Raw genomic sequence first — 14,042 nt, forward strand, 5'->3', positions numbered from 1 at the left:
GTCCTCTCCTTGAAATTTCACACTTAAAATTCTAACTTAGCAAATTTTGAAACACGTAATAAACCAGGCTATGCGTTAATTGTGTGTTAACCGACTCTCTGTGTTGTATTACATCACATTTCGATATTTTGCTAGGTTATTTAATTTTCGTGTGCTTGTCTCCTAATTTTCAGGCTTGCCTCCCGTACCGCGTTTGTCCTAATTTTCAGGTTTGCCTCCCGTGCCGCGTCTATCATCTCACTTACAATGGGAGTACGTTGGCGTGCACTCATTGATATGCTGATTTTCCCCGCCCTCTCCCTCCCCCCGTCCCCTCCCCCTCCTCTCTATATTTAAGGGACCGTCACAGAAACGACCATCTCTTTGTGCCGATTTGTGTCCTCTCTCTGTGTGCCGTTGTGATGTCTGTCTGCTTGTATGTCTGTCTATAGTTTTCTAGTTAGATTTTTGTTGCTCACACAGCCGATTTGTGTCCTCTCTCTGTGTGCCGTTGTGATGTCTGTCTGCTTGTATGTCTGTCTATAGTTTTCTAGTTAGATATTTGTTGCTCACACTTAAAATTCTAACTTAGCAAATTTTGAAACACGTAGTCAACCAGGCCATGCGTTAATTGTGTGTTAACCGACTCTCTGTGTTGTATTACATCACATTTCAATATTTTACTAGGTTATTTAATTTTCGTGTGCCTGTATACTCCTCTCTATGTGTGCCGTTGTGATGTATGTCTGCTTGTATGTCGGTCTATAGTTTTCTAGTTAGATTTTTGTTGCTATTTCCTTTATGCCTGATGATGATTGCTTGTGTTGCAATCGAAACGTCGTAATGTGTTGTTTTATTTTGATTTATTATTTTATTTTTAGACGTGACTTAACCGAAAAGAACCAAAGAATAATTCCTGCAGTCACGAAAGCTCCCAAATTTAGAATTTGCAGTAATTTGGTCACCCGACGTTCCGCTCGTTGTTGTGAACGTTGCTCCTCTGCCCTCCGTTGTTGCTGGAAGGCGATTGCCTCCAACTGCCCAGGAGCTTCCTTCAGGAGCCTCATTTACAGAGGCCGATCTTGACACTTGCTGGTACCGGTCATTGGCAGATTTACTCACCCCAATATCCTGTACCACATCAGTGCAATTCCTCTCTAGTCCATGCCACGCCCGTTGAGCCCCCTCTTTCCAGCCAAACACACAGAGGCAGATACCTATAGAGCTAGGCCTCGGCAAGGTAAGGTAATTTATCCTTTTTACCTGGCTGCTTGGAACATTCCAGCATGATCTGGCACCAGATCCAAATGGCCAAGGTGGAGAAAAGGAACCTCCATGTAGTCTTCCTCGACCTCGCCAATGCATTTGGCTCTGTGCCCCATGAACTCCTGTGGTCTGCCCTCAGATTTTTCCACATACCGGACACCATCACAACCCTGGTGAAGTCGTACTTCCAGGATCTGCAGTTCTGCTTCACCACCTCAGAGTTCACCACCTCATGGCAGTGCCTGAATGTAGGTATAATGGCGGGATGTACCATTTCTCAGTTGGCATTCATAATGGAAATGGAGGTTATCATCAGATCCTCAAAATGGGTTGCTGGTGGACAGCGAGTCGACTCTGGTTTCCGCCTCCCTCCACTCAGAGCCTACATGGACAACATTACAACATTGACCACCACTGTCCTATGCACCAGGAGACTGCTCAGAAAACTCGAGGAGAACATCAGCTGGGCCCGTATGAAGATTAAACCAAACAAGTCACGCAGCATCTCGATTGTGAAGGGAGTACTCTCTGACCTGAAATTCTTCATCGGAGATGACCAAATCCCAACAGTATCTGAGCAGCCGATAAAAAGCCTTGGAAGGTGGTATGATGCAAGCCTGAAGGACAAATACCAGGTGCAACAGCTGCGCAAAGACATCAGTAGTAGCCTACAGTCCATCGACAACACCCAGCTACCTGGAAAGTTAAAGGCCTGGTGTCTGCAGTTTGGTCTCCTACCCCGGGTGTTGTGGCCCCTAGCAGTGTATGAGGTTCCAATATCAACAGTGGAGAAGATGGAAAGAGGAGTCACAGGCTACTTAAAGAAGTGGCTCGGAGTTCCACGATGCCTTACCACCATAGGCCTCTATGGAGATGGTGTCCTCAAGCTGCCCCTCACCAGTCTAACAGAGGAATTCAAGTGTGCAAAAACCAGGCTCCAGATGACACTGAATGAATCTCGAGACCCAGTGGTGAGCAACAACGCGCCGACCTTGGCAACTGGGCACAAATGGAGGCCAGGAAAAGCAGTCCAGGAGGCAACAGCAGCCCTCAGACATGCTGACATTGTGGGTCATGTTCAGCAAGGGAGAGGAGGCCTTGGGCTAACTAGCCGTGCTGCTTAGAGTAAAGCCACTGCACCAGAGCGGCGGAAGATGGTAGTGCAGGAAGTACGCCATCAGGAGGAGGCTGCAAGGTGGGCCAAGGCAGTCTCTCTTGCCAAACAGGGACAGTGGACTCGATGGGACAGTGTGGAGAAGAGGAAGATCAGCTGGAAGTATCTGTGGGCCATGGAAGCGAGGCGGTTGAGCTTTTCCATCAGAGCAACATATGACGTCCTTCCAACACCAGTTAATCTTCACCAATGGTATGGTGAAGATCCGGACTGTGCCCTCTGTTCCATGCCAGCCAACCTCAGGCACATTCTCACAGGGTGTAAAACAAGCCTCACCCAAGGACGCTACACTTGGCGTTACAACCAAGTCCTTAAAAACCTTGCATCCGCCCTGGAGGACAAGCGAGCTGCCACCAACTCCCTACCACCCCCAGCAGCATCACACCCCTTACGGACGACCTTTGTCCGTGAAGGGGCTAAACCACCGAAGAGCGGCTCTACACCATTAGAGCGAGACCAGCTGCGCTTGGCCCGCGACTGGAAAATGCTAGCTGACATTGGCCGGCAACTTGTGTTTCCTCCGGAGATCGCAACCACCACCCTAAGACCTGACATGGTGCTCTGGTCCCGTTCGCTCAAGAAGGTCTTCATCATTGAGCTCACAGTACCCTGGGAGGACTCAGTAGATGAGGCTTATGAGCGAAAACATCTGCGCTATGCTGATCTAGCTGCCGAAGCACGGCATCATGGCTGGAACACCGAAGTCCGACCAGTGGAGGTGGGCTGCAGAGGTTTTGTGGCAACATCTACAACCAGACTGCTTAGAGACCTGGGAATTAAGGGCCAGAGCCAGCGTTCGGCAATCAGAGCCGTATCAGAGGCGGCAGAAGGCTCTGGATGAAGAGGAAAGACCCCAGCTGGGCCCCGAAGTGAGAGGGCCAGGAGGTATGCAGTCAACAATGCTTGACTCAGGGAGGAGGACGCCCCTGCCATGCATAGTCCCATGGGATGTTGGCTATCAACAACAAGGCAACTCCTATGACTAATTGGGAATGGGACGCAAGCGTAGGATTGATCACCCTGTCGCTGGCCGCCTTTGGGGAGGGTGTATAGTGTGAAAGGCCGAAACACCCTAGGAACCAAAGGTACACTACTGACGATGCGCTCCCCAAATTTCACCAGGCTCACTGTTCATGAACTCTTGGAAGTGCTTGCACAAAGGATAGTAACATCTCATCCTGTGTTCTTGGAATCTCGACATGCCAAGGGGTAAGGAAAAGGGTAGGGTAAAGGTAGCGCGGAAGAATTACCCGGTAGGGTAAATGTAGCGCGAAGTATTACCCGGTAAATACCTTGTTTACCACTCGCGAAAAGCTCCGTGGCGCAGTCTGTGGCCTCCATTTAAAATTGGAATCATCGAGAGTATTTTATACTAGCCTTACTATCCGGCTTTGCCCGAAATTTGGATTCTTGTCTTGGATTAATACACAGCCTACGCGAATGGTTGGGCGGATGCATGACGTCAGCAGGCACACTGCGTGACGCTGCCGCATGCGGGTGACGTCACAGATGTGACAGATGTGACAGATGTGACGTCACCGCTCACTTGCCGTGCAAATATATCCATAATTGCGCCCCCCCCCCCCCCCCCAAATAAAAAAAGTATATTTTTATACTTTTTGCATTGTGTACAGTCTGGAAGCTGCCCACATGCCAAATTCTAGATTTGAAGCTTTCGTGACTGCAAGGATTCATACTCTTAGCTCTTTCGGTAAAGTCACGTAGGTAAAAAAAAAATGAAATTAAAATTAATAAAAAATAAAACAATAAGATCACGACGTTTCGGATTTGCTGCATCAAGGTGATGCAGCAAATCTGGCTGTGACGGTCCCACCTGATGACGGAGACTTGTGTTGCCTCCGAAACGTCGTGATCTTATTGTTTTATTTTTTATTAATTTTAATTTCATTTTTTTACCTACGTGACTTTACCGAAAGAACTAAGAATACACATGCCAAGTTTCAAGTTTGTTGCATGTTGGGAAGTATGCTAAACATTTCGAACAGACACACATTCACATATTTCCCTTTTATATATATAGATGAATTAATAATGCGCTCTACCTAGCATTTACCTGTTATAAACCTTTATCATGTGTAGTACCCCAGTAATTACCCTGTAATCGGGTAATTTGTATGGGGTAAGGGTAAAAGGTAGGGTAAAAAGGTAGGCTCGTTGGTATTGACCTTTTACCTTACCTTGCTAAAGGGTAAAAGGTAAGGATAGAGTGATTGTATTGTGGTAAGGTAAAAGGTAGGGTAAAGGTAGGTTCGTTGTTTTTACCTTTTGCCTTACCTTGCCGAGGCCTATAGAGCCATAGAAACAGAGAAAAACAAGACTAACAGACAAAGACTCACACACAGACTGGCACACAAAGACACAGGGCAGAACCCCCTCGCCCATCGCCCTGTGGGGGGAGGGGGCAGTCTCTGAAGGCTTCCGCAAATCTCTACTAATCCAATTTGTACGTCAACTGTAGACTTTATACCGCACATCGTTTAAGTGTCTGCCACGGATTTTTGACAAGCCAGCGCCGTAATCCATATTTATATATTATCGATGGCTGAGTCAGCTTGGCGTCCACATTTCTACTGGTTAATCCTGGTGCTGTATTCACCGTAATGCCCGGGCTGCTCAGATTTATATAGTGTTATCAAGTGCATAACTCACGGCCATGTTACCTGGCTGTCGCGAATTTCTAGACGACATGATCCCGTATTGACTATGGAAACGTCGCTGTTCCGCATTTTTAGACTTCACGGTCCAATGTTAATGATTCAGTAGTCATTTTAGGCGTTACATGGCTTCTACGGAATTATAATATAGGCCAGGCAAAACTATAACCTATAGCTGCGGAGAAACAGCAATCCGAATTGGGCTCCAAACCACAACTAACATTTTTATTCTAGCGAGTGATATCTTTATCAACCCGCACTGACCCGCTCGGTGAAGTATGGTCAAACAATCTTCGTGGCCATCAGTCGTGGGGAGGCTTTCCTCGAGCAGTTCCTATATTGATATTTACTATATAGAATTTTACGCCGCTCTCACGGATTTCACGGGGCCGCCGAGGATTTATAGCAGTTCCATCTAAACCGTATAGCCAGTACAACCATGCGGCTTCCACGGTTTCTAGGGAACCTGATCCCAGTAGTAAAACATCCACGTAACTGTCGCGGATTTCTATTTACTCCGGGAGCTGTTTTAACAATACTTTTGCGGATGTCTGAGAGTTCTGTGAAGAGGTGGTAAGTGGATGAGGAGTTGAATTGGTAAGGAAGTTGGTTATTGCAATATTGTGATTATACGGTATTTATTGGTGAATTAGATAATTTATTTGTAGAGGTGTATTGGTACGGATGGGAAACAAACACAAGGGGCGTGGTTATGGCCGTACGCAGATAAGGTGCTTACATCGACGTCCGCACCTGCCATCCCCCACGCCCCCCCGGGGGGGGGGGGGCGATTGCTATATAAGGTGGTGAGCCGGAGGGCTCGAGGTCGAGTGTTAGCTTTAACCAGCGAAGACTGAAGACCAGCTAGAGTAGGCCCTGGAACTCCCCTGGCTCGCTGTCCTTATCAGGACTGACCAGGGGAAGCCGGTGGTGTGGCCCCGAGAGCCCAGACCGATGTTCTTATAAGAGCCGGTCTGGAGACTCAGGGTGCCGTAAATCCCAGCTTGACCAGGGCTGGGATAGATAGCCTCCCTTAGCTCTGTAGTGGAGGACCTGGGAGTAGGCTAGCCGGGTTAGACGTTGGGTCTCCCTGTTAGACAGGTGAAGGGGCCGATACCCCTTCAAGTGTTGTGTATCCCCGTCTCTGTAAATACGTTGGTGTTAATAAATACGTGTGCCTCCAACTACGTCGCCCAAGCCTCCTGCAACTTACTACATCTGGTGTCGGAAGTGGTCTTTCAACGATGGACACACGAGGGACGACACGTACCAGGGAGCCGGAGATGGAGGACACCCCGGCCGACTCGGCGCCCGAGATGGCCGAAGTCGGATCCGAGCAGCCGGGGCCGAGTACACCCACTCCGCAACGCCAGGAAGGGTGGGGAGCGTCGGCTGAGGGACTTCGGCTGGCTCACTCCCGCCTGGCAGAGCTGCTCTACGCTGCGGCCGCCATGTTGGAGGAGATCACGCGGCTGGGGGCTGGAGAAGCTGCACGGGGCGACGGCGCCGACAGGCAGCGCCGCTTCCCGCCATCTCAACGCGGCCCCCAGTCAAATTTCCCGCCATCGCTACAGGGGGAGCAGAGGGCGGGGCCGCCGATTGCCAAGCAGAAGCCGCAACGTCATCAACACCGGCTAGCGCGTCACCAACGGAGCGACCGGCGATGCCATATGCTCTGCCCGCCCACACTGTACCGAGTGCCGGGAACGACGGGGCGCGATCCACGACCACGGACGTCGCATTACAGCAGTGACTACCGCCCCTCAAAGAGTTCATGGGCGAGGACGGGGACTGGGGAGGCTTCAGAAGACGGTTCCTCGCTCACCAGGAAATGGCGAATTGGACGAACGACAAAGCACTACGCACGCTGCCGGCGATGCCCGACAATGACGCCCTGGCTACCCTCACCTCGGCGCCAAAGGAAAAGCGCACCACGCTGCAGTTGGCGCTACAGCTTCTGTCCGCTGTCTACGGGCCGCCTTCGGACTGCAGGCAGTTGTTCCACGATCGCCATCGGGGCGCCAAGGAATCGCCCCTGGCTTTCCGAACAGCTCTCCTGGCCCTGGCGAAGGCAGCTTTTTCGCGGATGGACGAGGAAGGAGTGGACGCCATGGTGACTGAAAAGCTGTTGCTGCTGGCGGACGAGTTGGATGTTGCCGTCTTGGCACAAGACGACACAGAGATGTGTTCCTTGCTGGTCGCGCGCCACATCCACGCAAGTTTGCGGTCCCTGCGTCGCAAGGCCAGCAAGGCAGTGGCCGGGCATGCCATGGCGGCAACCACCCTCCCATCGGAGGAGGTCTGCGCGGTGGAGCGGCCGGTGGATTGGAGATCCGCGGGACCACAAGCTCGGAACAGACCGAGCCACCAGGATCAGCCCAGGCCGTCTGGGGCGCTCACACGCTGCTACAACTGTGGCCTTCAGGGCCACGTGGCTTCAGGATGCCGGGCTCCTCGACGGCGCGGAGCAACGCCTCGTCCGGACACCGCGCCGCCTCTACCCAAGCTCCAGCAGCAGAATACGGCGAGTCGTGGCACCTCACATGTTTGGCCTACGCACACACCTGTCACACACTCACTCACTACAACGTACAGGGGTCGCAAATCGCCAGGTGTTGCGTCGGAGTGTTCCGAAATGTGGCGGGCGCTCCAACCGGGGCAGTGGTCGGAGCTCGCCCATCGTGTTGTTGCCGCGTCGGCGGGGTCATCGGTCGTGGTCGGTCACATTGATGGGGTTGAGGTGCGGGTTTTAATTGATACAGGAGCATCGGCGAATATTATATCAGATTTGATTTATAACATCCTTCCCGTTCAAAGCCGTCCTTTGCTCCCCGTTGAGGTTCCATGCTATGCTGCTAACGGGGGCTCGCTGGGCATCATTGGGCAGATCCGCGCGCAAATTTGTATTGGGGACATCAAATTATCCGGGTCGGTATTGGTCTCCTCCTCGCTGGCCTTTCCGTGCCTGTTGGGGACAGATTTCTTGGCCAAAATACCTATCCGTATATTGATCGACCAGGGTTGCATCGAACTTCCGTCGGGCCGACGTATAATGTTTTTGTCCTCCCCCACCACTGAGCGTACGGCATTTGCGACGGTGCAGGCGTTCGTGGCGAGGACTGTACGCGTACCACCGGGAGCTCAGATGCTCGTGCCTCTTAGGTTGCGTCGGCCGTTTGCTAAGGGAGTTGCGGATTGGGGGGTCCTGTTGGGACCATCTAGAGCCGGGGTCAATGGACCTGATTTGCTAGCGGCTCAGACCATGGTAAAAGGGGACGGGGACCCCTTCATTGCGGTCCTTAATGTGGGATCGCGAACGGCCGTGGTTCCTCAAGGGACCGTGCTTGCACACGCAACGCCGGCGCCCTGTGAGGAACCGGTCGTGGGTCAGGTGAGCACCGATCCTCTGTCGCGACCGCATTCGGACCGTGATGAGGGATGGCTGAATGCGCTTTGCGCGGGATCAGTGGACCTGTCCGACTCACAGCGTGAGAGGCTTCGAGTTCTCCTGCGCGAGTTTGCCAACGTTTTTAGTCAACACAAATTTGATATTGGTTGTACTAAATTGCTGCGACACCATATTGACACGGGTGACAGCGCGCCAATCCGCCAAAATCCTTTTCGGTTGAGTCCTGCCGAAAAGGATCATGTCAAATCGGCCGTAGACGACATGCTAGCCGCGGCTATTATATCCCCTTCTACCAGCCCTTGGGGTGCACCAATCGTTTTAGTGAAAAAACACGATGGCTCACTGCGGTTTTGTGTCGATTTTCGTCGGTTGAACAAGATTTCCGTGGCCGACGCATACCTGCTTCCTCAGATGGATGAATCGCTTGATGCCCTAGCGGGGGCGCGGTTCTTTTCCACGTTGGATTTGCTTTCTGGATTCTGGCAGCTCCCTCTGGATGACGAATCTAAACCTAAGACTGCTTTCCGTACGCCGCACAGCCTTTTTCAATGTAACCGCTTGCCGATGGGGCTACATTCTGCGCCGGCAACTTTTCAGCAGTTAATGGAATTGGTCTTGGCGGGGTTGCAATGGGATTCATGTTTAATTTACTTAGACGATGTCATCGTCTTTAGTAAAACATTCGATGACCACATCTAGAGGTTGCGTGCTGTTTTCCTCAAAATGCGGGCTGCCAATTTGAAATTCAAACCGCAGAAGTGCCATTTGCTCCGCGAATCAGTGCGGTATTTGGGTTACATTGTCGGATGCTCGGGGATTGCCACGGATCCCGCCAAAACAAAATGTGTCAGCTCCTGGCCGACCCCCACCTCGGTGGGGGAGGTCAGGAGTTTCATTGGGTTCGCGTCGTATTACTGACGGTTTGTAGCTGACTTCGCTACAATCGCGAAACCCTTGCATGCCTTGACGTCCAAGGGAGTCAGGTTTCATTGGGAACCGGAGGAGGAGGCTGCTTTTCGCTCCTTCCGGGATGCCTTGGTGGGGGCTCCGCCATTGAGTTATCCAGATTTTTCACAACCCTTCTTGCTCGATACAGACGCAAGCAACACAGGCATTGGGGGCGTGCTTTCGCAGCTCATTGGGGGCGTAGAGCATGTGGTAGCTTACGGTAGTCGGGTGTTGTCTCCGGCGGAACAACGGTACTGCGTTACCCGTCGTGAACTATTGGCGATCGTTTATTTCATTCAGCAGTACCGCCCATATCTGTACGGTCGACATTTCACCGTCCGTACAGATCATACGGCGCTGCAGTACGCCTTGCGGATTCAACAACCATCGGGACAGTTGTCTCGATGGTTGGAGATTCTCCAAGACTACGATTTTGTCACCACATATTGTAAGGGCGTCCGCCACACGAACGCTGACGCTCTGTCGCGTTTGCCGCCCACTTCCGAGTGCGCTTGCCTCTTGGGTTCGGGGCGTTGTAGACCTCCGAATGTGATCGCTGATTCGGTCCTTGCGGCCGCCGCCGATGTGCCTTCAACTTCGGGTCCTATCGAGCAAGAAGGGAGGGATTCCTTGCTGGGGTTGTCCGTGGCAGAGTGGGGACGCCTCCAAATGGAGGACCCCTCCCTCCTCGCTTTGCGCCGTCGCATCGGGGGGGTTGGTCAGGGGGCGGCAAACGTTGACTCGTGGGGGTTGTTCCAGGGGCTTTTAATGCACTGGGACGGGAGATCCCGCCGCCACCGGCTGGTGGTGCCTTCCGCATTGAGGGGTAGAGTGGTGTGGGCTGCGCATGAGCGGCTCCTTCACCTGGGGACTCACAAGACACTTGCCATGCTCCAACTCAATTTTTCCTGGCCGGGCATGTCAAGGGACGTGGGTGATCTCTTGGGGTCGTGCACTCAATGCGCGCAGCGGAAACCACCGGCGAGGGGGTCCAACCCTCCGCTGCAGTCGATAAAAGTTTCCCGGATTAACGAGCTCGTTGCACTGGATATTCTCGGGCCATTTCCCGCTACACCTAGGGGAAATAGGTACTTACTGACAGGGGTTGAATATTTCACGAGATGGCCTATGGCCTGGCCCCTGGCTAACCAGTCGGCAGCAGCCATCGTGGAGGCCTTTGTCCAGGGCTACGTCCTCGACAAAGGTGCTCTGGAGCGGCTGCTGACCGACCAGGGTAAACATTTTTCGGGGAAACTCCTCCGCGAAGTGTGCGAGCTCCTGGGTACGGAGAAAATTCGGACCTCCCCATATCACCCGCAAACTGACGGGATGGTGGAGCGGCTGCATCGGACTATCACGTCCATGCTGTCCCAACAGGTCTCTGAATCCCAGACCGATTGGGACCTTCACATTGCGGGGGTTTTGGTAGCCTACAGAATGGCTCCTCATGCGGTCACTGGATTTTCGCCTTTCTTCCTGATGTATGGCCGCGAGGCTAACCCGCCTGTTGCGACTCAGCTAAAGCTCTCGACGCCGCATGCAAACTCTAAATTGTCCGACCACGTCAAATTTGACATCGAGAAATTAACAGAGGCGCGGGAGGCGGCCATACAGAATTCGGAACTCCGCCAGAGGGCGAATGAGAGGCTTAGGCTGGGTCGGGCACATGTGCTCCAATGGAAACCGGGGGACAAGGCGTGGTTGCACTGTCCCCAGGTGCCACTGGCGACCTCGTCTAAGCTGGTACGGCCGTGGCGGGGGCCCGTGGAAGTCATACAGGTCTTGCGGCCGCAATGTGTGCGCGTCCGATGGGGAAAGCGTCGGTGGTACTTGCACCCCTCCCGGTTGAAACCGTTCATTGCGCCCCAGGTTCCTCACACACACACGCGTGGCCAAACGTGTGAGGGGTCCACCGACTCCCCGATTTCGCTGCTTTCGACTGACTTGTCACCAGCTGTTCCACCTCCAGGTGCACCGGGATTGACGTGCCCACGTCCTGCGACCCCACCCGGGGGGGTCGGGGGTGGCTCATTGGACATACCGGACGCTCCCGCACCCGAACTGTCGGCGCCCACCACTGGTCCAACCGGGGCTGCCCCTTGTGACGGCCCCGCTGCAAGAACGCGCGCCAAAACGTGCAGACTTTTGTGAGGTCGGCCGCTGGTGGGGACCTTGCGGGGGGCGTCCAGGGCGCTTGTATATATGTATATATGTTGTGTGTTTATGGGATGGGGTATTTATTCAGGGGGGGTACGTCGGGTCGGTTTTTTTTTATTTTTTCCCTCTGTTGGTTACTGGTTATTGTTGTTGTTGTTAAAGTTACGCGAGGCACACGCGAATTCGGGGGGGGAGGCATCGTGTTGGGATTTTGTTGCAGCCGGGGACGGCTGCGGGCTGTACAGGGGGGGGGGGGGGGGGGTTATGTAGAGGTGTATTGGTACGGATGGGAAACAAACACAAGGGGCGTGGTTATGGCCGTACGCAGAGAAGGTGCTTACATCGACGTCCGCACCTGCCATCCCCCACGGCCCCCCCGATTGCTATATAAGGTGGTGAGCCGGAGGGCTCGAGGTCGAGTGTTAGTTTTAACCAGCGAAGACTGAAGACCAGCTAGAGTAGGCCCTGGAACTTCCCTGGCTCGCTGTCCTTGTCAGGACCAACCAGGGAAAGCCGGTGGCGTGGCCCCGAGAGCCCAGACCGATGTTCTTATAAGAGCCGGTCTGGAGACTCAGGGTGCCGTAAATCCCAGCTTGACCAGGGCTGGGATAGATAGCCTCCCTTAGCTCTGTAGTGGAGGACCTGGGAGTAGGCTAGCCGGGTTAGACGTTGGGTCTCCCTGTTAGACGGGTGAAGGGGCCGATACCCCTTCAAGTGTTGTGTATCCCCATCTCTGTAAATACGTTTGTGTTAATAAATACGTGTGCCTCCAACTACGTCGTCCAAGCTTCCTGCAACTTACTACATATTTATCATGGGTTCATGAAGTGGTGAGCTGACGATGTTATTTGATGTGTGTTGAGTTGAAGTCGTGAGGAGGTGGTCGTTGACTGCTGATTTTAGAACGAATGTCCAAACCGGTCTGGAGTGTGCGTGTGTGCAAATCATGGTTCATTAATGATGTCAATTACGATGCGCCAGTTTCTCTCTACTGCTGAATGAATGTCTCCCTTTTCGGTGTGTCAACGGTCCGAGCTCCCACTAGAGGGAGCTCTAGAGGGATTCGGCCGACTTTCCCATTCTGGCGAGATATCTTGAAAGAGGTGGAGAACACATTCCTGCGGAGGGAGCTGGTAGGAACGTTGGGTTGCTCGGCCAATGGCCAGGGTCAACGGCGGCGTGGTGTATTCCACAAATATAGCCGACTGTGAGAGCGGGCCCAAGCCGGCGTTAGTAGGTTAAACGTTGAGTTTTATAAGGGCACCACGGGGTGACCAGCCCCTCCCCACCCAGTCCCACCCCTCACCCAGCCTCTCTCCACCCAGCCCCTCCCCACCCTCCCCTCCCTCCCCACCCAGCCCCTCCCTTCACGACGGACGGACAGACACAATAATCCCCTGTGGGCTGGTGTAACCAGGAGGTTCCTACCAGTAATACCCGCCCTGTACCCCACCACACGCAGTGACCTGCACGTCGACTGAACCCATTCATAACGCTGCTGGGTGGATAACGGAAAGGGGCGGAGTTGATAAACTCGCTCCGATGTTTAAACTGCCGCGCCGGGAGATTGAACCAGCATTAATGGAAAATTATAGTAATGGACCCCTTCACAAACATATTGATACGCGATCCCGTCGATATAATTCGATGGATACAAACCTATTAACCCACAAAGGCAAAGATCCCCGTACAGTCGAAATCGACTTTTGGGCCAAATGCTGTTATCGATCACCTATGAAGGCCGGGACGGAACATGAGATGGTCAGCACCACACTCGACCACCTTTGTCTCCCTAGTGGCGCCCCAGGCACAGTCGAGTACCTAGGGCGGTCACGAAGTGGTGGTGACGTCATCACGGCACTTGTGCCAGACTAGGTGCACTCTGAGGCCATGTTAAGTGTCGAATGCTTGCTGACAGGAGGTCGCAGGACAGAGCCGGCAGGTGCCCTGAGTTGATTGCCTGAGGTGACTGGCAGATGCGCCAGATATGCCCGCCATACAGACGCACCAGCGGTGCCTCCTAACCAGACGCCCCAGCGGTGCCCCCTAACCAGACGCCCCAGCGGTGCCCCCCAATCCACGTGCGAGCGGCCGTGGTCTAATGGCGTTGTCGGTGACCCCCGCGTGCTTTTCGCAGCACGCGGATCGGCCATGTTGGGTGAGGAGAGCGAGATGACGTCATCAGCGCGCGACTTGTTCGCTGCGCGGCACGGGGGGAGGTCGGCAAGTGGCGAGCCCCGCGGGGCTCTCAGCGATCGCTCCTGAAGGAGGTGAGCGCATCGGCCCGGCCGCTGGTGTCCCGATGCGGGTCACGGTTCCACCATCGGCGTCTACGAGGAGGATCACGCGAACGCCGGGGGGTGCCGGTGGTGGTGGTGCTTTGGTCTCGAATGCCGCGTTGATTGTCCGGACGTTTCCGCGTGGCTTTGGCTCC

The sequence above is a fragment of the Lampetra planeri genome, chromosome 27, assembly GCF_965212315.1.
Source record: "Lampetra planeri chromosome 27, kcLamPlan1.2.h2, whole genome shotgun sequence".
NCBI classification, from domain to species: domain Eukaryota; kingdom Metazoa; phylum Chordata; class Hyperoartia; order Petromyzontiformes; family Petromyzontidae; genus Lampetra; species Lampetra planeri.